The sequence below is a fragment of the Urocitellus parryii genome, chromosome 7, assembly GCF_045843805.1.
Source record: "Urocitellus parryii isolate mUroPar1 chromosome 7, mUroPar1.hap1, whole genome shotgun sequence".
Taxonomy (NCBI): Eukaryota; Metazoa; Chordata; class Mammalia; order Rodentia; family Sciuridae; genus Urocitellus; species Urocitellus parryii.
The window spans coordinates 115953683-115979075 of record NC_135537.1 but is presented as its reverse complement, the minus strand read 5'-3'; the positions used below and the strand labels follow the sequence as shown (position 1 = coordinate 115979075).

At 33.0% G+C, this 25393-nt stretch overlaps 1 pseudogene; it reads right to left on the bottom strand.

Annotated features, from left to right (window-relative positions):
• Positions 1–263: 263 nt before the first annotated feature.
• On the bottom strand, positions 264–25152 carry LOC144256119 (kinetochore protein NDC80 homolog; annotated as a pseudogene).
• Positions 25153–25393: the final 241 nt, after the last annotated feature.

Here is a 25393-nt window from a genome sequence, read left to right as displayed (position 1 = left end):
TATAAATATTTTTTAAAAAAAGTTATTTTGTTTTCAAGGATAAAAATTCACTAATCAATTAAATTTAAAATGAATCATTTCTTGGGGCAATAACTATAACAGTAGAAGAATGTATCTAACATTTTAAGTTGTTCTGCTTAAGTTCTATTCACCACTCTCTCCACCACAAATAACTTTATAATAGGAATTAAAGGAAAAAATTAGATATAGATTTATAGAAATAATAAGCAACTAATAAATAAATAAATCTTGGTTAGATGAACTTAGTCCCGCTGAACAGCATCTAACTCATTCATAGCTTCACTGAGGCCCTCATTAACAGCACTTTCCAGCAGGTGCTTATGTTTCTCCAAGGACTCAAGCTTTTTGGCACATTTTCATCCTCTTCCTCAGCTTCCTATTAGGATAAAGTCATGGTTACATGTTTTTGATATTCATATTCCATATATTCAAGGTATATTTTTAAAAGTACATAAAGCATTTTAAAACAATCCAGATTGCATCATTTATATTCTCAGGATGCTTACCACAATTGCCATTGGGAATTCTGTATTATAAATATAACACAGATGTGACCTTTTCAAGAGGTCTGTATAGCTTTAATTTGGAATTTTCAAGTCTGACTATTTTATTTTCTTTTTGATACTTTTTTTCTACAAACCTGAATTTTTAGGTCATTATTTCACAATGGCATTAACTGTGCACAAAGAAGCCCAAATACAATTTCTAGGTTTTTGAAGATAAAGTATGTATCTTAAAATCTTTCATTTAAGTGCTTCAAAGAATAAACTTAAGCACTGTCAAGGAGCATACATGATAAAACAAAAATTATTATTAAATATCTCACATATAGATCATAATTCGTGGTAAATTTTCTAAAATTTGGGTACTATTTAAAAAAACAAAACAATAACAATAACAACAACAACAAAAACAAACAAACAAACAAAAAATGCATGGGTTCCAAATATACAGAATAAGAAAAAAGTTTTCAATTTCTGGATACTTTGCTGGCATTAGTAATGGTATAGCTCAAAATTTCACTTAAATTGTCTAAGTGTTAATGAACAGAGTCATTTGAATACTTCTCTAAGTAAAATGCTGGTCAGGGGGTGACATATAAAGTAATTAAGAATCAATCTTAATATTTTTTCTGCCTTGTAGACTTCATGAAAATAGTTTTCATCCTCAATCCATTTTATCTTGAAACAGGTTTGGGTTAAGTTTCCAAGGCTGGCTTTAAACTTGCCATTCTACAACCTTAGCTTCTGAAGTAGCTGGGATTACAGGCATTCAGTGACTATTTTTGTTTTTTAATCCCACCCAGCAATACAATAACTCTTGATGGGCAATTATGCATACAATAAGACTTTACTGGTGCTCAAGTTTAGGAGTATATAACACTGAATCTCTATAAAAAGGTAGAAGACATATGTTTAAAATATGTTTTTGTCTTGTAAGAATACTTAATCACATATGCAAGTATAAAATACCAGATGTGTTCTATGCTGAAATAACCTGAATCCAGAAAAATGTTCTTTAAAGGACAAGATAAATGATTTACAATAAATTTTAAGAGAAGACAATCAAACATAAAGATTTCAGTTTTAATGCTAGACTATATGGTAAGTCAATCATGACACAGTTTTGGCTAACTTGAACAAATTGGCCAAGTTCTTACCTTAACTTTTTGTTGGTAAATATCATCCAGCTTTTGAACTTCCTCTTTCAGTGTTCTCACACTTCTCTTGCTTTCTGTTATCATTGTATTCAACTTGGGGAATAAAACTTTGGTTGAGAATCATAACTATACATCAAAGAAATTTAACATATCATATAATTTTATATTCTCTTTCTGTTATCATTTTTTTAGGCAATACTGGGGATTGAATCCAGGGCCCTACAGGCAAGAATTCTACTACTGAGCAACAACCACTGCCCTTTTTTCATTTTTTGAGACAAGTTGCCTAGGCTGGCCTTGAACTTGTGATCTTCCTACCTCAGGTTCCTGAGGAGCTGATATTACAAGCATGAGCCACTTCGACTGGCTAACTTTTACATTCTCAATCAACTATACCAATGTTATTTCTTCTAGTCTTTTTGACTTCCAATCTATTGTTTGTCCAAATATTTTATTATTCTCCAAAAGGAACTGATTCCAAAGAAACTTTAAAATAAGATTACTAGGGCTGGAAATGTAGCTCAATAGTAGAGTGCTTACCTAGCATGTGTGAGGCCCTGGGTTTGATACCTAGCAACTCAAAACAAAACACAAAAACAAAAAGCAAAACATAAAAACAACAACCAAAAAACCAAACCAAAACCAAATAAAAACAAAAACAAAAAACTCAAAGTACTAATATGTATTTCTAGTGGTAGCTATGGGAGTGTTTTATAAATACTCACATATTATATAAATATTATACACATCACATTATTACATATTATTAATATTGTTATACCAACATATTCATAAGTATAAATTATTTTTGCTGTCTAGATTTTTTATATTTTATATACTTCATATATATGTAGCTTCCTATTTGTGTGTTCACTTTCTGAGATGTTAAAAGAGAATTTTTATATTAATTTTATTGCATAATACTTGCTACTTGGTTATAGTTATACATTCTTTTGAAAGATTAATAAGGTAATCATATTTAATCTTGTTGAAGCTTGACCTTGGAAATAATTTGAAACTCAAACTGAAGAACTGTGTCTAAAGTTCATTTCCTCTTGATAACTGCTGTTACCCGTTGATGGCTATGATTAAAAGTTTTCTTCAGGTAGATCAAGAAAATATTTCCCACAGGAAACAGAAAAAGAAAAATGTATAAAGAGCTGACAGGCTTTTTTTTCTTTTTTTGAGATGATGACTCTTCACATACAAGAATGAAATTTTAAAAAAATATGTTTTTTTTGGAAAAGCTTAGTTTATTTGGCAAAAGATAAGGTAATTAAATAATTATACTTATTAAAGACAATTCCATATACAGAATGTTCTTTTATTATTTTACATATGAGAGGAGTGGATTAGAAAGAATGCTCTTTTCTTGGGTTCACACAGTTAGCATAGGGTCAGAAATCAAAACCAGATGTTCAAACTAAAAAGATATTTTCTAAATGTACATGTTATTTTTGAAGGGACTAACAAGTTAACAAGTGGTTTTGTTAAATTTACCTGCAATAAGACGAAAGGACATCCTAATAGTTTCTCATGGCTGGTCAAAACAATGTTTACCAGTTTCTACTTTCTGTATCAACTCCAACAAAGATATGTCTATTAAACATTTTCCCCCTGATTATAAAAATATTCATTGAGGCAAAAAGAGAAAATAATAAAGAAAATATTTGGCATACTTTTTTTATCAAGAGCTCAAGTTGTTGATAATCCAAGATACGATAATTACTTCCATTATATGAGCTTCTCTTTTTTTAATCACTAACAGAAACCACCAATGTGGAATTCCATTATTTCCTGCCTCTAATCAACATAATTGTATGAGGGTTTTCCTTCTTTAAATGTGCATTCTTTTATTCCTAATATTTAAACTTTATCCTCATTCCCTTCAAATCCTTCTCACATCATTAAAACCAAACAATTCCCTTATTTGGCAAAACCAAACAAAACCACAAAAACCAGAAAGCTTTTCTACATATCTCTTTTCTCACTACTGTTCCAAATCTTTTCTTCTGATTCAAATATTGGTAGTACTATAATGTGGAGTAATCCACAAAGGCAAATCTATTCATAATACTATATCTCCTTTTCTACTATCCATACCTCAACTCACAATAGTACGGTTTCTGGCTTGTTGGCTGCATGAAGCCTTTTCTGCAAATGTCACTGGTAACTTCTTTCTTCCCCTCAACCCCTTCAATCCAGGCTGGTGGGTTGGTTGTGGATAAAACCCAGGTTCTGGAAGGCTAAGCATGTCCTCTATCATTAAGCACACCCTGGCTCTTCGGTAAAATCTTAAATTCTAAAGCCCATGGCTACCTTTCAGATATTTAATTCTATTTGTCATTTTAGTACTAATTGTGGTTACTATTAGCTTCTTTTTAAAAGCCCTTCCTTGGTTTTTAAGACCATGGAATCTCCTGATTTTATCTCTAAGTTTTGGAAAGTCCCTCTTCACATTCCTTTACATTTCTTTTTCTATTCATAATTTGGATATAGATGTTCTTCCAGGATTCTGATCCTGGCTGTAGTCTCACTTGCTCACGTGGGAGAGTGCTCTCTCACATCACATCTGTGAGACCTTTTGACTTTAAGAAACTGCCTGCTAAAATATACATACATACACATACTGATTTTACACTTTGATGACTCAGAGACCTGAAACTCGGCATATCCCAGACTGCAACAACTCTGTTCTGTACCTCTCTCTCATTAAATATCAAGGTAAAGAACAACATCACATGCCCATTTGCCAGATACAATGTACCTAGACATTCTTTATTTCACTTTTCTAGCCTTCACATCCAACTGTTCACACTTCAGTACTGAATTCTATTGTCTCCGCCTTCCAATTTCTTTTCTCCCTCCTCACTGTAGTAACCTTGGTGAGGGTCCTTATCATTTGTTACACAGGATATAGTTTAGTCTCCTAAGTCTATGTTTCTGGTTCATGAACCTCATCTATTTTTTGAAAATGCCAAATACATAGGTGATTAGCATTCTTACTTAAAAATCTTCAATGGCCCCATTGCCTATAGAATAAAAATTCTACCAGTAAGTAAGGACAAGTTAATAACAATTAGATTATTGTTTCCCCAGGCTTTTCTTTTATCACACTTAACACTCTTGCAATTTGTTAACAAGCTGGGTACTTTGATTGCTGGGCCTTTAGTTAGGGCACACATGTAAATTTCTTTGTATTCACTGGTGAAGTCCTAGCTCAATTCAGTTGCTGCATCTTTCAGAAAGACTCCTGTGCTTATCTTATGGTAATATAAGAATACACAGCTTATTTATACTACAAAAATGTTATGATAGAAGAAATCGTTTTCATACCTGTCTTTTCAATCGAAAAGGCAAGAACTGTACTATAATAGTACTACCAACACTAATTATAGTACCAGCCACAGAGACACTCAAGAAAATATTTGCTAATTAAAATTCAGTGGCAAATATTTAAGTTTACCTGTACATTTATATTTGTAAGAATATAAAACATGTAAAGAATCTTTTTTTTTCCTTTTCTGATTCCTTAAATATCACTGTTGCTTAGTATTCTATCTTCTGTTATTTAATTTATACATTCTAAGTAATATCACCCACATCCATGGCTTGTAAGAGTGATTGGTTTGACTTTCTTTTGTGATGTTTTTGTTGTGGTATACACTAGCCTTTAAGAATAAATTACGTCTCTTTGTGCTTTTTAACAATTTACATGTCATAGAAATCATCTGACCTTCAATAATTGAAAACAATGAACTTTTGTAAAAATCACCTGTTATTGAAATCTTTTCAGAGAGCTAATTATTTTTGTACTTTTGTTTCTGGTTACTTAAGTGTTTTGACATTTTATTTTGAGTCAATTTTGAGATTTGTATTATTCATGCTGTAATTCAATTTGATAAAAAAACAATTTTAAAGATAAGATTTTTATAGAATCCTTTTTATTTTATTTTTGCAATGCTGGGGATACAACCTAGGGCCTTGTGCATGCTAGGCAAGTGCTCTACCACTAAGCCACATCCTTAGCCCTTCCAGTAAGATTTTCGTTCACATGAATTACTCTGTAATTCAAATGAATTCCCACCATCTCTCTATAAACTGTCTACTTCTTACTTCACATTTTCCTTCTTTAACTGAATAGTTTTGGCAATTATCTGTAAATATTTTTCAGATTGATTAGCTTCATTATTCCAATTTATTAATTTCTGTATGATATTTACTATTTCCAATTGCTTTAGTCTCATTAGCATCAGGTATTACTGATTACTGATTACTTTCTTCTTAAAGTTTCCCATATTTTGGCTTCTACTACATATTCTCTTCTTCAAAATAAATAACTCTCTAGCTATTTTGTCCACTTTTTATAAGTATTTTTTTTCCAGGATTTTTTTTTCTTTCTCGATCCCTTAAATGTCATTGTTTCTCAGGATTCAATGTTCTGCTATTTTATTTATACATTCCAAGAAATATCATCCACACCCATGGATTCATCTATCATATGTGTGCTAAAGACTATCAAAAGTATTTTCAGCCCTGGTCTCTCTCATGCTCTGAATCTACTGCTTCAACTTTCTCTCACTTTTCTTCCTCTAGGTAATACACTATAGTCTATTCAGTTGTGCATACCAGAAATCTGGAAGTCATTATAGAACTTCTTTTTCTCCAAGCTTGGTCATGAAATCCTTGGAATTTATTTACCTTCTTAACACTTCCTAAACCTGTCCCCTTCCCTCTGTTTCTACTATGAATAGTTTGGTTTAATCTCTTAACATTTTCGGTTGCATCCTTTCTAAGCCACATTTTCCCTTAACTTAAAGGGTTTTGCAAAAATGCAAATGTGATTAGCATAACTGCAGAAATGTCAGCCTTTTTCTCCAGGTGGGAGCCCTTGAAGGGTAGGTTTATCTTTAGAATACTAACATGAGGCCTAGCCTATAGTCAGCATTTTATAAAACTTTCTTTCCCCAAGATTTCCTGCTCAAAGTCTATCAAGTTTCAAGTCATTCTGAAAGTTGTTTTAGTCATGAGGCCCCTATAGCTTGGAAGTCATCTTTTGGAGGTTCTTCAGATTTAATGTCCATTTCAACAAAAAAAGAAAATCAACCTGAAGCAGGTCAAAAAAAGACCTTGTCTCAAATAATCAGCACACCTTGTATACAGTCTAAACTTTCTTCCCATAGTCTAATATTTCATAAATCCCAAATTACTCAATAATGTTTCAAACTTGCTTTTTTTGAGGAGTTTCAAATTTGTTTTTTAACTTTCTAATACAAAGTAATTCTTTTTTTTATTTTGGGGGTAACAGGCATTGAATTCAGGGCACTCAACCACTTTGCCACATTCCCAGTCCTATTTTTTTTAATTTAATATTTATTTTTTTAGTTTTAGTTGGACACAATACCTTGATTTTATTTATTTATTTTTATGTGATGCTGAGGATTGAACCCAGAACTCTGCCTGTGCTAGGCAAGCGCTCTACCCTTGAACCACAACCACAGCCCCCACAGTCCTATTTTTTGTATTTTATTTAGAGACAGGATCTCACTGAGTTGTTTGATGTCTCAATTTTTTGCTGAGTCTGGCTTTGAATTCCTTCTGTCTTGGTCTCCTGAGTCGGTGGGATTACAGGTGTGCACCGCTTGCACTCAGCCAAAGTGAGTTGTTACAGAATTTTTTAATTTTAAAAAATGACTTTCGGTGGATTATTAGAATAATTATTTGTGAACTACAATTAGGTTTTGTTTCTAAGTGAGAAAAAATAAACATATTTCTACTTAGAGAAAAGATAAGACTTCTTTCTTATCCAGGAATCCTAGTCAGAACACAATAGTTCTTTTCTTTTTTGTGGTGCTGGGGTTTGAACCCATGGCATTGTGAATGCAAGGCAAGCCCTCTTATCAACTGAGCTATATTCCCAGCCCACACAATAGTTCTTGAAGAGTTGAATTAACAACTAGGGGCTTCCTTTAATTGTTTGGTGTCATAAAAACACACTCTAGTGTGTTTGGGAAGTAACTTCTTAACTTTTCTCAATCAACTACTACAGCAATGTTTACTTTAAAGGTTATTAAATATAATATTAGGCCTTTTTCAGGGACATAGGTGGTTGGCTTCGAATTGTTTCATAATTGTTTCAAGGATCTCAGAAGCAGGAACTTTCTGAAAACTAAATGGACTTCTATTAGCATTTAAGTTCTCCTGAAATTCCATGATCTAGAAAGAAATACTTGGCAAAAAGAAACCTCTAAATCCATCACAGTTGGCTAGCCTCACCATAAATGACACATACATACTTTAAACATAGACACCTCAAATCCATTTTAGATTTAAAAAAGAATATCATTTCAAGTAAAGAAGGAATTCTGTAGTTCTCTTACACCCCCCAAAAGGGAATGAAATCTAGTTTCATATCACTATATCATAGTGATATAAGAAGCCTAGGATATTTAAGTTACTTGATAAGTTACTTCAAATATTTCAGTCAAATTTGTACCAACTTTCATTTTACAGAATTTTTTAAATAAAAATTAATTCCTTGGCAACTAGAAACCACAAATCACATTTAATTTTAGACTTAAAAAAAAAAAACCTTATTTTTGCTTTAAGCTAAGTTTCATTACTTACTTGGTCTAAAGTATCCTCCAAACCCATTTTTTTTTTAATCAGAGCTTTATTAGTTTCTTCTTCATTTTCATTCAGGAGTTCCTTGAGGGGTACCCATACAAAACATGAGAATGTTAGTGAAAGGTAATTACAAAATTTATTTTATGTGGAATATGTAAATTGTGATACAGGGATTGATTTCTATCATGGGGATTGAACTCAGGGCCTTGTGCATGCTGGGCAAACATTCTGCCACTGAATTACATCCCCAACCCTTTAAAAAATAATTTTGGAGACAGTGGCTTGGTAAGTTGTCCAGGATGGTTTAGAACTTGCCATCCTCATGCCTTGGCCTCTGACTAGCTAGATTATAAAGGTATGTGCCTGGAAAGCTGTAATATTTTTAATTTAATACAACATTACTAAGAAAATAAAACTAATTCTTAATGTAATTTCTATGACTATAGAATATAACCCTCTCTTGGTTTTTAATACTTGCAAAGTTCAAGAATTGTTCATCTATTCTGGAAATTCACTTCTATATATTTTGTAGGTATACTAGGTTTACCGAAGTAATTTTTCTGAATTGTTCATCTATTCTGGAAATTCACTTCTATATATTTTGTAGGTACACTAGGTTTACCGAAGTAATTTTTCTTCTTCTTCTTCTTATTTTCTTTGGTACTGGAGACTGAAACCAGGGATGCTATACCATTTAGCTACATCCTTAGCACTTTGTATTTTTTGAGACAGTGTCTTGCTAAGTTGCTTCGGGCCTCTGTAAATTGCTGAGGTTGGATTTACTACAGTATATTTTTGAAAACAATTTATATGTAGGTTGTATTTTTATGCTATATTCTCCAGATAGGTCCTACAGTTTTTAATTTCAATTTTGTTGCTTCTCATTATTCTTTTCTTTTATTGAGGTGAAATTCACATTTTAAGATGGTTAAACTGAAATAGGTTAAATTTAAGTGTGAAATTGAGTGGTATTTAGAGATTCCCAATGCTATGTAAACATATCCCTAGTTCTAAACATTCCATCATTCCAAAAGAAAAACTCATAGGCCATTATGGTGGTCTTTAAAAATTTGGGGTAAATTTTTAAATAGTGGTGCTCTACCACTGAGCTATATTCCCAGGCATGTCAATTTTTTTTTATTTTGAGGAAGGGGCTCACTAAATTGCTGAGGCTGATCTCGAAATTGCCATCTTCCAGCCTCAGTCTCTTGAGTAGAATAAATTATAGGCATGTACTACTATATCTGGCTAAGTCTAACTTAACCCATTTCAGTCCACTAATAAACTAATCTCGAGGAAAGTAAAGGTTTTATCTACGTATTTTACCTCTAGCATAGTAGCTGGTATTCAACATAATATATATTCAATTAATATTTGTTGAATAATTCTCAAGGGAAAAAGTGCATAGCTTTTGAATTTGACAACCTTCTATTCAAAAAACTAAGTATCAGCAGGGAGCAATGGCACACTCATATAATCCCAGCAGCTCAGGAGGCTGGGACAGAAGGATTATGAGTTCAAAGCCAGCCTCAGCAAAAGTGAGGCACTAAGCAACTCACTGAGACCCTGTCTCTAAATAAAATATAACATAGGGTTGGGGATATGGCTTGGTGGTTGAGTGCTCCTGAGTTCAATCCCCAATAACCCCCACACCCACAAAAAACAAACAAACAAAACAAAAAAAAACCCCAAAAAACATAAATGTAAGTATCATGAAAGAGGGCATTTTAAGGGGCCAATAAAATATTAAAATTTATGAATAAGTAAGACATTGTGATAGAGCAAACTAAAAAATTATCTTCCCCAAATTATTTCCTTGGTCATATTGCAAAATTAGGCATAGATTTCTCATTGTTGACTGCTGGTATTCCTTAATGCATTGTTACATCTTATGCTTTCATGTGTGTCCTTGTGCCTTTCACACACCATCCCATGAATATTTCAGTTTTCAAGATTTCATTCCATGGTCACCATCTCTGTGGAGTTTTATTGCTACCTGGGAAAAACCAATCATGTTATATCTTGTGAAGACTTCTAATAGAGCACATAGTTGTCATTCATTCATTTATATCTTTCTCCCATGAGGGAACTAGGAGCAAAGGTTGTCATGCTTGTCTGTATAGTCTTGGTGTTTGTCTTGTATATACATTAATTACTTATGGATAGTTGAATAAAGTAGCTAGAGAAGAAGAAAAGGTTTTATACTTTGAAGAGTTAGCTGTAACAAAGACAAGATTTCTACCACCAAGAAGAAAGAAGACCAAGAAGTTCTTTCTCTTTAGTCCTGGGATATGGACATATTTAAGTTCAAATTCTTACAGATAACAATCTCATAATTTACTTACATAAACTTGAGCCCTGTATTTGATGAGGCAGTTGGCGCCTGCTTCAGGGTTAAACTTAATTTCAAAGTCATAACCTTTCTAATTCTCAGCACTTTTAGGAATAAGTTTTAATTTTCTAGCCAGTTTGTGATATTCTGCTAATTGTGTTTCAATCTAAGGAGAGAACACAAAAAGAAATGTTAAAAATAGCGTAGCCCTATTTCATATGGTTTTCAACTGGTATTTCTGCAATTTTATGCAAAATGTTATGACTATTTTAGTAGTTTAGTGATTTAGTAATTTTTAGTAATAAGGGTGGCAACTTAAAAATACATAAAAGATGAAAGGTTTTATTCATAGTAAATCTATATAATAATTTTAAGACTATAATTGATTGGTAAGTAGTATATTACTATTCTTCCATTTACCTCATAAACAATTTAGAATAAGTGTCCATGTTCAGGTTTTAACTAATACTTACTTTTCCAAATGCTAGACAGAAAAATTATGAAACATAAATAAAAACCTTAGTTTTGTCAATGTACAAATTAACACATTTCATTTATTTAAAATAAGTGAAATTTAATTATTTAAGTTTCAAAATTCTATCTTAACTGTATCGATAAAAATATTTTAGTAACGTATGTCACATTTCCTCTTCTCCCTCTTTCCAATGGGGCTTTGTTTAAATTATGTTATCAGAAAATTTTCCCTTCTAATGTAGCCCCAATGTTTTTTCTCAAACCTCACTTTTCTTTTTTTCTATAGCAATCATCACTAACTGACAAAATAAATCGCTCACTTTAACTGCTGGAATGTAATCACCATGAAAACAGCTGTCTCTACTGTATCTACAACAATGCTTGGCATATAGTAGATGCTTACTATTTGATTGAATAAATAAATGGCGGATTCTAGGAAACTTATTTTTATAGTGCTTTCTCCATTTAATATGTACATAGTTTTTGATAACTATTATATATTCATAAATTTTGAGTAAAAAATGCAATGGCAAATAATTTTTAATTTCAAAAAAGCATTAGATCTCAAAGCAATACTACTTGTATATTAAGATTTTTCTAATAATAAATTAGGAAATAATTTCTATTACTTTACTATAATATACTAGCTCTCTTGGAATCATTAAAGTATGTAGTTCTATTTGTCTTTATGCTAAATGATGCTGGGAGTAGTTTCTTCTGTTCTTTTCTTCAAACTGTACGGAAAGCATATGTGTGACACATGTGTCTCTAGTTTCTCTTTCCCTCATCAATTCCAACAGCAAAAATTTATTACACTCTTTCCTGATGAATATAGATTTAGTACAATGTCCATCTCAACAAAGAACTCCAGAAGGCTAATACCAGAGTTGAGATGTGAAACAAAAATTAGTCCTGGGGTAGGATGATAAATGAATGAAATGTTCATACTGATCTTTTGTGTACTGCCACCATCCTTAATATCTCTCTTAACTAATTCTGAAGAACCCAATTCTCTAAGTTTTGTTTGCACTGTCCATGGCCTTGCTATGGCTCATCCCCAGTCTACTGCTTTCCCACTTCCTCATTTTTTTCTCCATTCAGCCTAGTCATCCAAATACTAATTGTAGTTTATTAAACTTAGATTTCACTTTATTATACAGTGCTGGTGAAATAAGGTGTAGTGAAGTAATTAGTTTCAGATACACTGATTAAGTCTAACCATGTTTAATTTCCTGAAGAAGCAAATGGAGACTATGGGAGGTTAGATGACATGACAGGGTCACATAGGTGGGTAGTGGCAAATCCAGGGCTAAACCCGAGGTTTATGAAATTCTAGGCTAGGTTTGAAGACTTTGACCACCAGAGGCCATCTCCCTTTCCTTCTCTTTGTTGGGATTGAACCCACAGCCTCAAGTATGGTAAGCATTCTATCACTGAGCTACAACTCCAACACCTATTTCCTACAAATTCCTCTTTTTCTCCTTGATGCACAAGTGGAGAGTTTACCTAGCAATGTCAGGAAGAAGAAAGAAAACAGATGGCTAAGGAAAGAGCAAAATTATGTAAAACAGGGTAAAGGAACGAGGTAAAGCTTTGTTAATATTGAACTGTCCATTTCATATTGAGATTCATATATGTCGGTGTGTAAAATTCACACTTTCCATAAATCAGTTAAAATCTGAATGTTCAAGAAACTATCTGCAGACTGAGGATGTAGCTCAGTTATAAAGCCCTTGAGAGGCACTGGGTTTGAACCTCACCACTGCAAACAATAAAACAAAACAAAAACAAAAACAAAAAACCCAAATTCTCTTTGATTATGTCTATAATGCAGTTTATAAATCTGACCAGGAATAAAAACTAGTATTTCCCCCTTAGGGAAAACTAAGCTGCTGTGCTTTAACAACTTTTTCTCATGTGATAAATGTGTAATAAATACTGGCTGGGGTTGTAGCCCACTGGTGTAGCACTTGCCTCACACATATGAGGCATTGGATTCAATATTTAGCACCACATAAAAATAAACAAACAAAATAAAGATATTGCATTCAACTATAACTAATTTTTTTTAAAAAAACTGTAATAAGGAAAGTACTAGAGGTTATAAGATAAAAAAAAATCATTATTTTGGAATAAAAATCAAATGCTAAATTTTTCTCATTAAGGTTTAGATTTTCAAACTAAATCTACCAATAAGCAAACATTATAAATGAAAATCAAAGAATGAAAAACTTTAAAGCAAAAATGTAAGTCTGAAACTCTCTACTCTCTATTTTTCTCCATTAAATAAAAAAAGCCCTTTAAACCCTTTTTTATTAAAAAAAAAAGATAACTGGAACTAATAGGCTATAAGCAAGAGTAAAGAATGCATGAAAATTAAGTATGGCAGGAATAATGAAGACTGCCTACAAAAATAAGAGTAACTTTTCATTACCCAAAAATTCATATGGCCAGAAAGTCTACTTTATCAACAATGTTGGCTAAAATATTAAAGTATTATCCATAAAATTAAGCTTAGGCTAAGTAATTTGGTTCTTTTATGCTGAAGTCTAAACCCATATATACAATAATTTATTATGTCCTGGATGCCCCATATAAACATTAAATCTATCCCCATTCCTGACTTATTTCTTATTTCTCTTCTATTCCCAAGTGAGTGGTACTATTACTCACCCAACTGTGAAGTAGAGACATGGCTGTTCCCCTTCTCCTTCAACTATCTCATTTACTGTACCTCCTAAGTAGCTAGAATCCACTCACTTTTTAGAATCCCTATTAGCATTACCTAAATTTAGCTTGTAATTTCTTTCTAGATTACTGATACAGATCCTTATTTAACTGTTTTGCTCCCTTCCAACACATTTTTCACATTACCAAAAATAACACTTTTCTGAAGAGGTAATTATACTTCTTTATAATTTTTAAAATTATAAAACTCTGAGAGTTTTCAGGTCTTATAAACTACAAGAAAAGTTTGGTCTTTTAAACTACAAGAAAAGCTTGTACATTAGGCTGCTTAGTCTGAGCTTTCCCATATATTCCTTTTTTTGCTAATTCATGGAAAAAAGAGTTGCCATGTTAATTCTTTCTTATATTTCCTAATTCAATTTGAAATGTTATCTCTTAAAGGAAGCCTTTTCTAAAAACCTTCTCATCCATTTCCCCACATCATGCACACTAAATCTGGGTTAGTTATACTATATGCTTCCTTAGCACCTTGAGCAAATATCTATTAGAATTTGATCTCACAATAGAAAATATAAGGAGAATCCTTTCTTCCTTTTGGGTAGTACTGTACTGGGGATTGAGCCCAGGGGAACCCTACCACTGACCTACATGGCCAGGCATCTTTATTTTCTGTTTTGGAACACTGTCTTGCTAAGTTGCTGAGGCTGGACTCAAACTTTTGTTATCTCTGCCTCAGCCTTCTGAGAGGCTGGGGTTATGAGCATTTGCAACTATGCTGGGCTAGGTCAGATGTTTCTTGATGGAAGAGTCTTTACATTTTTATCTTTGTTTCCCCTATGCTCAGCAGAGTAAGTGGCACATGGTGGCTGTTACAGAATTGTATCCCTCTACAGATGGGATTTATACAAATTATTTCATGGTCTTAAGAGAGATTTTTTTTTGTTTATTTCTTTGTTCACTGTTATAAAATACAGTATACCTTAAATATGACTGTGAGAAAGTGTTACTGAATTGACATAAAAGTAATGAGTATTTTAGTCTTGCTAAATGTCAATGTTAGACAATTTTACCTCTTTAGCCAATTTAGTCTACCTCCAAGTTCTTCTTAATTGGAACAGACCTTTACCAAAAATGGTACGACTTACCCCCTCTTTGCCTCTGGCATACTTTAACTCTTCATTCCATAACTGCTGTTGTTCAGCTTCCAGATCCTTGGTTAATTTATTAATGGTTTGCTGCAAATCATTTTTTTCATGATTTATTCTATGTCTGCAACTGAGTACTTCTGGTTATCAACAACATTCAGTAGACGTGCATTCTCCTGTCTTATTGTTTCACATTCTAGTTCTGAATTGGAAAAAAAAAACTTTTAAATTCTTCAATTCCTAAAAGAAAACTGATGCCATTATTTAACAGGACTGATGTCTACCTATCCAAGTTGTGTATATACATATTTCTTCTTCTTTTGGCTAATTTAGGTCTCACTTTGATAATAACATTCTTAGAAATAATACAGTTAAAGTTCTGTTAGTATCTTATTTCTCTATTCTCATCAATAATCATTCCATACTTTATTTTAAAAGAAAACAATGTTATTAAATTCATCTTAGAGAAAGTTTAATCAGCATTCCCTTTCATTTTAGGAGGAATCAAATGAAAAAGCACTATATTATTATTACCTATATAAAGACATGGACTTTTCAATAAGTCAGTTTAGAATAGAAAAAAAAACAAAACAAAAAATCCCCACAAGGGCCAAAGAGAAAAAAAAACACAATCATTTAAAATTGTTTATTTTATACAACAGCCTGGGTGCTTCATTAGTAATACACAAAATCAAATTAAAATATCAGTATTTTAATTTAGTCTTTAGAAAACACTTAGGATAATATGTAATCAGATATATCACTATTCCTTTTTATAGTAATTATAAAACTCAGGGCTTTTTGTTAATATTGTTCCTTGGAGATATATACCATGGGGACTTTGTTCAAAAGCTATTTCTGGTCTTATGTAAAAAGGTAGAAACCTTTCATCATATTCTGAACACTGTTAGTCAAAGATTGATAGATCCCAAGGGGGGAAAAAAAACTACATAGATATCAAACATGTTTTCAATGGGAATTTATTCTATGTAATATTTAACTTTTAAGAAGCTTACTTTGTTAGCTCATTCAAAAAACTTTTTATAAAAACAGCCAGTATTCTCTAAGGAGACCAAGAATCTATAAGAGCTCTCAAGGAAGTACATAAACACATTTACTAATCGGCTCTTTTTCTCTCTCTTGTTCCAATATTGCAATCTGTTCATTCAATGCTTTGTTTTTCGATGCTAATGATTCCAGCTTGGAAGCATCTACATTATATAAATCCTCTGGAGACAAAACCCAAAAAACTTCATAAGACTCAGGCCACAATATTTTTTGCCTTCTATCTCTCTGGTCAAATCACAAAGTTTTTCCCAGGCTGGCCTTACACTTATAATCCTCCTGCTTCAGCCTCTGGGTAGGTCCACTGGACAAGTTGTAGATGAACACAATATCTTTATTTTATTTACTTTTATGTGGGCGCTGAGGATCGAACCCAGTACCTCACATATGCTACACAAGTGCTCTACCACAATCCCAGCCCTGCACTATACTTTCTATTCCCCATACACTAACTTGAATTTTTCTCCATAGCATTAATCACCACTTGATTTATAGTTGTTTATGTATTACTTCTCTTTCTATTAGAATGTAAGTTTATAGGGGCAAGAATTCTTTTAATCTCATATTTATTACTGTATCCCCAGTGTCTAAATGATGCCTAACACATACTAGATATACAACAAAAATTTGAATGGGTAAATGAATGAATTAATTTATATGCTTAATTACATACAGAAATATAAAATATCTCACTAGATGCATTCTGTATTAGATTACTAGGAACTTTCCTCTCTTAAAAAAAAAAGCGTTATTTATCTTGCTTTCTTTCTCATGTGGTAAAGCTAAAATTGACCTGGTTACTCTTAAGGAATGTACATCTGCAGCATAACATCAGGGAATGTTTTTTTTTTTTTAATTTCATGCCATGCGTGGCGAGGTGATATTATCCTGTTTTGATTGACTCGATTGTTTTTGAAGGAACAGCTTCATATATCTTAATCTATTTTACCTTTCTCTGACATTTTGTATGCAAGGTAATTCTAACTTAAGGAACAATAAAATATAATGTCCCTGGATCACTTTAGAGTTAGCCAGTAAATATATTGGGCTGTCACCAGATTATACTGAATACAAAAATATTTTTTATTTAGAAATACAATGATCTGTTAACTTTCTACGAATTTAAAATGAGACTTTAGGTCTTTTGACTAATTAAGTTTTCAAATAGTAAAGCAAGGACATTCTCTCTGTTTAGAGAAATAACATTTATTAATTACTTTCAATGCTGCTGGTTGTGTTTGGTATTATACTGCCATCTAATCCTGCAAAGCTTTGTCAGAGTGATGAAGATTTTTGTTGAGTGCACAGTCACTAAGAAACTTTAGGACTGACATCAACACCAGTATTCTGTACTCCACTACTACTTTTCTCCTCCAAAGAAAAAATCTGCAGGCATCTGTATGCATTTAAAGTACAGAGCTCTTATGAATATTAGATATGGCAAAATAAACTACCATACCAAGAGCAGAGGTAAATGACTGAAGGCAAACACACTGGATATGAGAATACTTACTCAGCTTTGACTGCAACTCTTCATTCATCTCTTCAAAGCTGTCAGCACCATTCATGAAACTCTCATAGCATTTTATGGTGTAGTCCAAAAATAACTGGTTGGGTAAAGCAGATTTTAAAAATAAAGTCATAATTCTGTTAGTTTGTTCCACATTTCTAAGTAAAAATTTATTTTGAATAAAAAATGTCAGAAACACTAAGTAGTTATATAAATGTGTACGATTAAGAGACAGAAACCTATATGCTGTACATTCTCAGCATGCTACATCTAAATGTAGTATTAGATTACTAGGAACATTCCTCTCTTAAAAAAAGTGTGTCATTTATCTTGCTTCCTTTCCCATATGGTAAAGCTGAAATTGACCTGGTTACTCTTCAGGAATGTACATCAACAGCAGAACATAAGGGAATGTTTTTTTACATTTCATGTCATGACTGGCCAGGTATAAATAAGAAGTATAAATATGTATTTCCTATTTTAAAATATCTTCAGAATTTCAAGCTCAAAAAACAAGGAAACTTGCTATAATTACATTGCAACTTCCAGCTCAAAAACAGCCTGGTAAGTAGAGATCTAAACAGTAGAGCATCAAAATTTTTAATATTTATCCAAGAGAAAGTAACACTCTATTTTGTTATCATCGGGTATTTTGGTTCCTGAGAATGAGTATTTTTATTAGAAAGCAAAGCAATTCCCTTTGTGCTAATTCTTTGCTTACAAGCAATTTTCTCATTACTTGGTTGCTATGGACGGAGTACCTTAAATAGATAGTACAAGTATTCCTATAACTGGACAGACTTACCACTGATGATAAAATAATATATTTTCATTCGACTTCAAGTCAGTCTCTTGTGATTTTTAGTAATAGTGAATAAGTTTCCCTAAGCTTGTTCAATTTTAATCTTACAGATTAAAAAAAAAAATGAGTTTACAGACCCACAAAGCTGAGGATCAGAATCTGGTGAATTTAATACAGTGAAAACTCTTTATAATTAAAAATAGCACTTTATAGATTCCAAAGTGTTTCCTCCGTATTTAATCATTTGAAATAATAGCTCTGATGGAAAGAATAACTTTTAATGGTTTAAACCTTTTGGAGGAATGTCAAGAAATTTAACAGTTAATAGGTGGTAATTATATTTGGGTGAAACTGAGGTACAACTAAATGTAGCTGAGCACATATGTTGCAATGTGGGAGAACTCTCTCTAGGGTAAGATCAAAGGCTTTCAAGAAGCAGTTCCAGCTGGGATCACTGCTGATGTACTAAAGGACATGCATATTCTTGCTCAAAAAGGGGGCAGTAATACCACATCAGTTGATATATCTCTGAACTATTGACCAGGCAGTAATAAAAGATGAGAATGGAATTATTTTCACTCTCTTTTGGTGATAAAGGCTCCAAAGATTGAAGGTTAAAATTAGAGATAGAAAGCTTTTCTTCCAGAGGCCCGTGTGGTAATTGATCTTTTATGTATGCTGGGAACACAAGTGCATAATCTCAACATTTAAAAGTTATTCCTTGGATCTAGTGTTTATTCCATTTGGATATATAGATTGGCATATTTTAGGAAATGGAGGAGGGGAGGCTTGTCACACAGCTTAGGTTCCAGTAAAGTATATAGTTGTATAAGAAAAAGTATATAGTTCTATAAAAAATGCATGGTAACTCTAAGTGACAATATGCCTAAACTAAAATGTCAGAACAAAATAAAGAACCTATGTGTAATATTCTAAGATTCAATTTGTTATCCTTTGTATTAACAAATACATTAAAATATCATTAATATTTTCATTCTATAAGAGGAGGAAAAGAAATCTTATATAACATAAAACATCTTACCTTATTATGCATAATTCCATCTTCAGTTTCTTCTCCCCATGGCTGTCCATCATCAAATAAAGGTGAGCTTTCTTTCATGGCAGTTTGTATCTAGTTAGCAAATAAACAGCATAGTAAGTTGATTGTCTAGATGTGAAAAACATGGCTTTCATGTTTGTCAATTTTTAGGGTAGGGTGGTTCTAGGGATTGAATCCAGAGGCTCTTTACCATGAAACTATATTCCTAGTCCTTTTTATTTTTTTTTAAGATAGGATCCCATGAAGTTACTTATGGCCTCATGGAGTTCCTAAGGCAGGCCTCAAACTTGTGATCCTCCTGCCTGAGCCTCTTGAGCTGCTGAAATTACAGGTGTGTTCCAATGATCCTGGCTCCATTTTTTAATAGTTTTTTTTTGTAGGTGGACACAATACCTTTCGTTTTATTTTTTATGTGGTGCCATGTATAAAACCCAGTGTCCTACCATTAATTCACCACCCTGGCCCCTGAAATTTGTTTTTTAGTGTCATTTTTAGAAGCTTTTAATTGTATGACTGAAAGTTTGTTTTCCTGGGATGTTATATTGAATCTTAAAACATGATCCTTAAAATTTTAGTAAAAAAAAAAAATCCCTTAAAATTTTGGAAAAAAGTGCTCCATATTTAGTTCTTCTCCATAGAGAAAAACATGTGACCCTTACACAGCTATTAATCTATTGATAATTTACACAATTTAATGTAACTCTAAGAATTCAAATCAGAACTGCCATAGAAAAGATGAATAATTATTTCTTCTGAGTTCAATTTTGGTAAATCTCATGTATAAATATGAACTTTAAATTGAATTTTACAAAATAAAATTTCAGAAATACTAAAGTTATTGAAATTTGAAAGTAATAAATGAAAGTGGTTTTTGGTGGGAAATTTTCTTTTCCTGGGACTTATATACAGGATTTTGGAAAGACATTGTTCTTAGCCCAGAGTTGCCTGTCCTTCTACCCTTTCCCTAATCTCAAGGCACTGAAGACTTTCTGTATGTCTAGGGTGGATGCAGGGAGCTCTATCAATTCATTCTTTGCCTTGTCTTTCATTGACAGGGCCTAAGGTGAAAGTCTGGTTTAATGAAGTCTGAGAGACATGTATGACAGAGCCCAAGAAAACAATAGAAGTTTAATGTCAAATGTCCTTGTGAAAACTGTTACTACTCTGCAAGGTTCAAGGAGAGCCATACACAGAGATAGACAGATTCTCCAGGAACTATAGAAGCCTCAACTGCAAGGATTGAGAGTTTTAAAATGAGAAGACTTGGTTGAAATAGTTGGAACTTAAAATTGTACAGAGATAAAAAGGAATATAGTTAGGCATGATGGTACACACCTGCAATCTCAGCAATTTGGGAGGATAAAGGAGAATAATTATGAAATCCAAGGCCAGCATAGGCAACTTAGTGAGACCCTGTCTCAAAATAAAAAATAAAACAGCTGGGATGTGACCCAGTGCTAACACATAACATTTTATTGTTTAATAGAAATTTTCCTAAGTTCAAGTTCAGTCTCCAGTACAGCAAATACACTTGAGGCATTTTTTTTCAGCTAAAGATTACATTTTTGCAAAATACTACCACTTCTCAAGATTGTGAAACTTCAGGCAGAAAGCATGCAGAGGAATATGAGATAAGTCAGGCTCTGCCCCCTTGATCATTAAACAAAGGCTACCAGGGAACTCTAGGGGCACATACAACCCTCCTATTCATGGTCATCAGTAGAGGAGATGGGGGACTTTTTAAACTACTGCCACTCAAACTGATTATGTGCCAAGCTCTGAAAGGAGGCATAGAGAGAATGAAAGGAGAAACCAAACTTTATGAAATATTAACAAGCAATTTGGGAGTGTAGCAAAAGAATAATAAACAATGAACAAACAGAGGTTATTAGGAAATGAGGTCAAGAGGAAAAGCATACTCTCAATAGATCCTGCAAAAGCATACAACAACCTTTACCCATTCCTGATTAAAGCAGATGAACTTCAACATGAAAAACATTATCTCTATCTTAAAACATTAAAACTAAATAATAAAACTGAAGGAGCAAAAGAGATAGGAAAAAAGAGATTGACTACTTTTCCACATGATGATCCTGAATATTGTCAAGATAGAAATCCTCTCCCCCCAATATATCTATGAATTCAATGTGATGTCAATGGGGAGCAAAAGCAAAATGGCTTTAAAAGTGAGGATCTGAGAATAGCTAGATAACTTGTGAAAAGCAAAAAAAAACCTGCCTCTACTATATAAAATATGTTAGAAAACAAAGCAATTGGAATGCCCATGTTGCAGGGATAGGAGAAAAGAAAAACGGATCTAAGAATACATTAAGAACAGTTCCAAATTGTTGGGAAACAATAGGTTGGTTATTCAGTAAATGTTACTAAGATATATGAGTGAGTTATTTAAAAAAATGCTTTCTCTTTCTTAAGCTAAAATAAATTTCAGAGGTATAAATGTTTCAAACAACACAAAGCTGGGTGCATTGGCATACACCTGGAGTCTAGCTATCTGGGAGGCTGATCAAATTAGCTCTGGATTTTGAAATAAGACTGGGCAACACAGTGAGACCTTGTCTCAATAAAGAAGAAAAAAAAAACACAATCACCAAAAAACAAAAAAAAAATGAAGAAAAACACAAAGAAGCCATAAAATACTAGGAAAAATAACTGGAGGAATTAAAACTAACAAACAAACAAACAAAAACAAAACAAACCAACAAAAAAACACCAGGGAATAAAGGAGACCTTCCCAGGTGTGACTAAAATTTCTAAGATTAAATGGGAAAGACAATTAGAACAAGAAACCTATAGTGTCTCATGGATTATATGTTGCTGCAGTGTTCAATTTTATCACACTGAGAAAAACAAGATAGGAAAGAGGGGATTCCAACCTAAATAATAGGCTTGGAGGCATCTCAAGAGATCTCTTTTTCTAGCTGGATGCAGTGTCTGTAATCCCAGCAACTCAGGAGGCTAGGTGGGAGGATCACAAATTGGAGTCCAGCCTGGGCAATTTATCAAGACTGTTTCAAAATAAGTTATAAAAAGGGCTGAGAATGAAGCTCAGTGCTCTAATGATTGCCTGGAATGTGTGAGGCCCTAGATGGACATCCTAGTACTGTACAAAAAAGAGGTCTCTCTCTGACCAGTCATAGCAGTTCCTGTACATCTGGAGATGTTATCTCACAAACACATAACAAAATCTTAAGATGCTTAGGCGAATAAGGTTAAAGTATTCCAGTGCTAATAGGGATATCTGATAGCAAGAATGCAGAGGTGATTACCATGTCCATGGAGTATGTGAGACAAGTTAAATGTATAAATGTTATATATAAAGTTCAGTAATTTGTGCTTTATTAATGGACTCTGGTATTGGATTTATATATATATATATATATATATATATATATATATATATTTTTTTTTTTTTTTTTTTTTTTTTTTTGACAACTGCTGATGCTCCATGTACTAGCATGGTTCTTGGGTCAAAATCCATCCACCCACTGCCTACTTACATTTACTTAAGGGCTTTTGATGACCAAGAAAATGTCAGGGGGCCATACTGGTTTTAAAAATTCTATTGCTAAGTAGGACAGGAAACTCAGAAGCTACAAAAGGAAGAGACTACATTAGACTAGATGAAAATTCATAATTCAGAATAGTCAAAACATGGTACATAAAAGCAAAAGGAAAAACCAGGGCATAATATAGACAGGGGCTAATTTCTTTATATGTTGTTATTTTTTTTTTTGTAGTGCTAGGGATGGAAGCAAGGGTCTCATGTATGCTAGGCAAGTGGTCTACCACTGAGCTATCTTTCAGCCCTAAATTAATTATTTTTTAACTAGACAATGGCAATCTTGGGTTGGATATAGCTCAATGATAGACTGTTTACCTAACAATCACCTGGAATTGATCCATAACACAGTTAAAACAAATGACAACAACAAAAACAAATAAAATAGCACAAAATGCAAATGTGAAAATATTATTTACCTTTTTTTTTGCTTGTTATGTTGCCAACTATTAAAAACAATGCGGCTGGGAGTATAGATTGGTTGCAGAGTGCTTGCCTAGAGTGTGTGAGGTTTTGATTTGTTTAATATTGACAATTGTCTGTATGGAGGAACCCTAAAAAGGGAAATTAAAGTAATAGCTGGGTATAGTGGGGAGAACTTGTAGTCCCAGCTTCTTTGCCAACATGAACTTTATCTCCCTCACCTCTCATGACATATGTTGATAGTCTCAGGAACTTAAATGTACTTTGAAAAATGAAAACTTTGAAGCAGACTTGAGATATGTGGCAAAAGCAAGACTGGGAGAGAACTAGGACTACCTTTTAGAGAAAAAAACCCAAACTTTCCTATGTGTACATTTAAAAGGTGAAACCAAATACCTTGATGCAGTCTATTAGCCAAACCAAGGCTGCTACAATGTGAGGCCAGGTATGAGGGGCTCCCACTGTGTACATGGAACTTTTGGATAGTGCAAAAGGATATCTGCAGGGGGAGAAAAAAATATCATATTAATATGGTAAAAATAATGGGCAAATTAAGCAAGAAGTTATGTTTTTAAAATTCCCCATATTCTATTATTTTAACTTGTTTAGAAAATATTTTGTTGTGTTTCTGTGCTAGTCATCTAATTCTCAAAATGATTTTATGTATTTTTGGTTTCTTCTCTGCAGATTAATTTGTATCTACAAACCCTTAACATGTGGAATTTGATTTATAATCAGTATGTTGGAGTCCTATCAAAAGAGCTTTTGTTTCCCTAAATTCAATAAACCACCTGTAAGAACTACTCATCCCCAAAACCAACACTGTGCTTACTCTATTTACCCATTTCCAAATTCATATTCACTCCATTAGACCTCAATGATGTTGTTTTTGTTTCTATAAAATCTGTGGTAACCAGGGCTGAGGTTATGGCTCAGCAGTAGAGCACTCGCTTAGCATGTGCAAGGTGCTGGATTCGATTCTCAGCACTACATAAAAATAAATTAAACTAAATGTATTGTGTTCAACTACAACTAAATAAAATATTTATTAAAAAAACCTGTGGTAACCAGCCTGTACTTTCTACCCCATCACTTCGGCAGTTTAGGGCTTCATGCTCTATCACATGTAGTTCTGTACTAACTTACTGCTATGGTGTGAATGTTCATCTCCCAGAATTCATGGATTGGAAACTTAATCCATAAAGTCAGATGTTAATGATACTCAGAGGTGGCACTTTTGGGAGGTGACTTACAGAGCCCACATGAATGGATTAATCCATCTAGAGGAATATTATTGAAGGAGTGGCTTTAATATAAAAGTCAGATCTCTCTGACACATTTGTATTGTTTTGCCATGTGATACCCTCTTCCATGTCATGATCCAGCCCTCACAAGGTGCAGAGCAGATGCTGATACCATGCTTTTGGGTTTTCTAACCCCCTAGAGCATGAGCTAAATAAATGCCTGTTCTTTATAAGTTACTTTGTTTCAGTATTTGTTATACAGTACAAACACAAAACAGATTAATATATCCACAGTATAATCCCTCTTCTATTCATTCTATATGTACTGTTCACAATAATCATCTTAAAACATGTAACTTTTCTAACTCAAATATTAAATTTATTGAATTTGGTTTTTAGGTTCCAATAATTTCCCCAGACTAAGAAATATAATGTTCATACCCAAGGTTTTTAAAGATTTTTGGAACCTCTTCTTCAAACTTTGTATCAGGAAGTTCATATGAAGGGCACAGGAAGCCATAAAGAAATTTGGTGTGTTATGAGTCTCCATATTTTCATTCACAATTTCAAACCATATTTTAACTTAGGTCATCATTCCAAGACACTGTTTTCATTTTTTCTGTCCAAAAACATTTCGACACTTGTCTCCAAGTTTTTGCAAGTTGCCCTAAGATTCAGCATTGCCTGAAATATTTCTGAAGCTTTCTCAGTGCTTCCCACAGTATTCCTAGGCTGTTCTAAACAACTTAACCTATGGTCTGA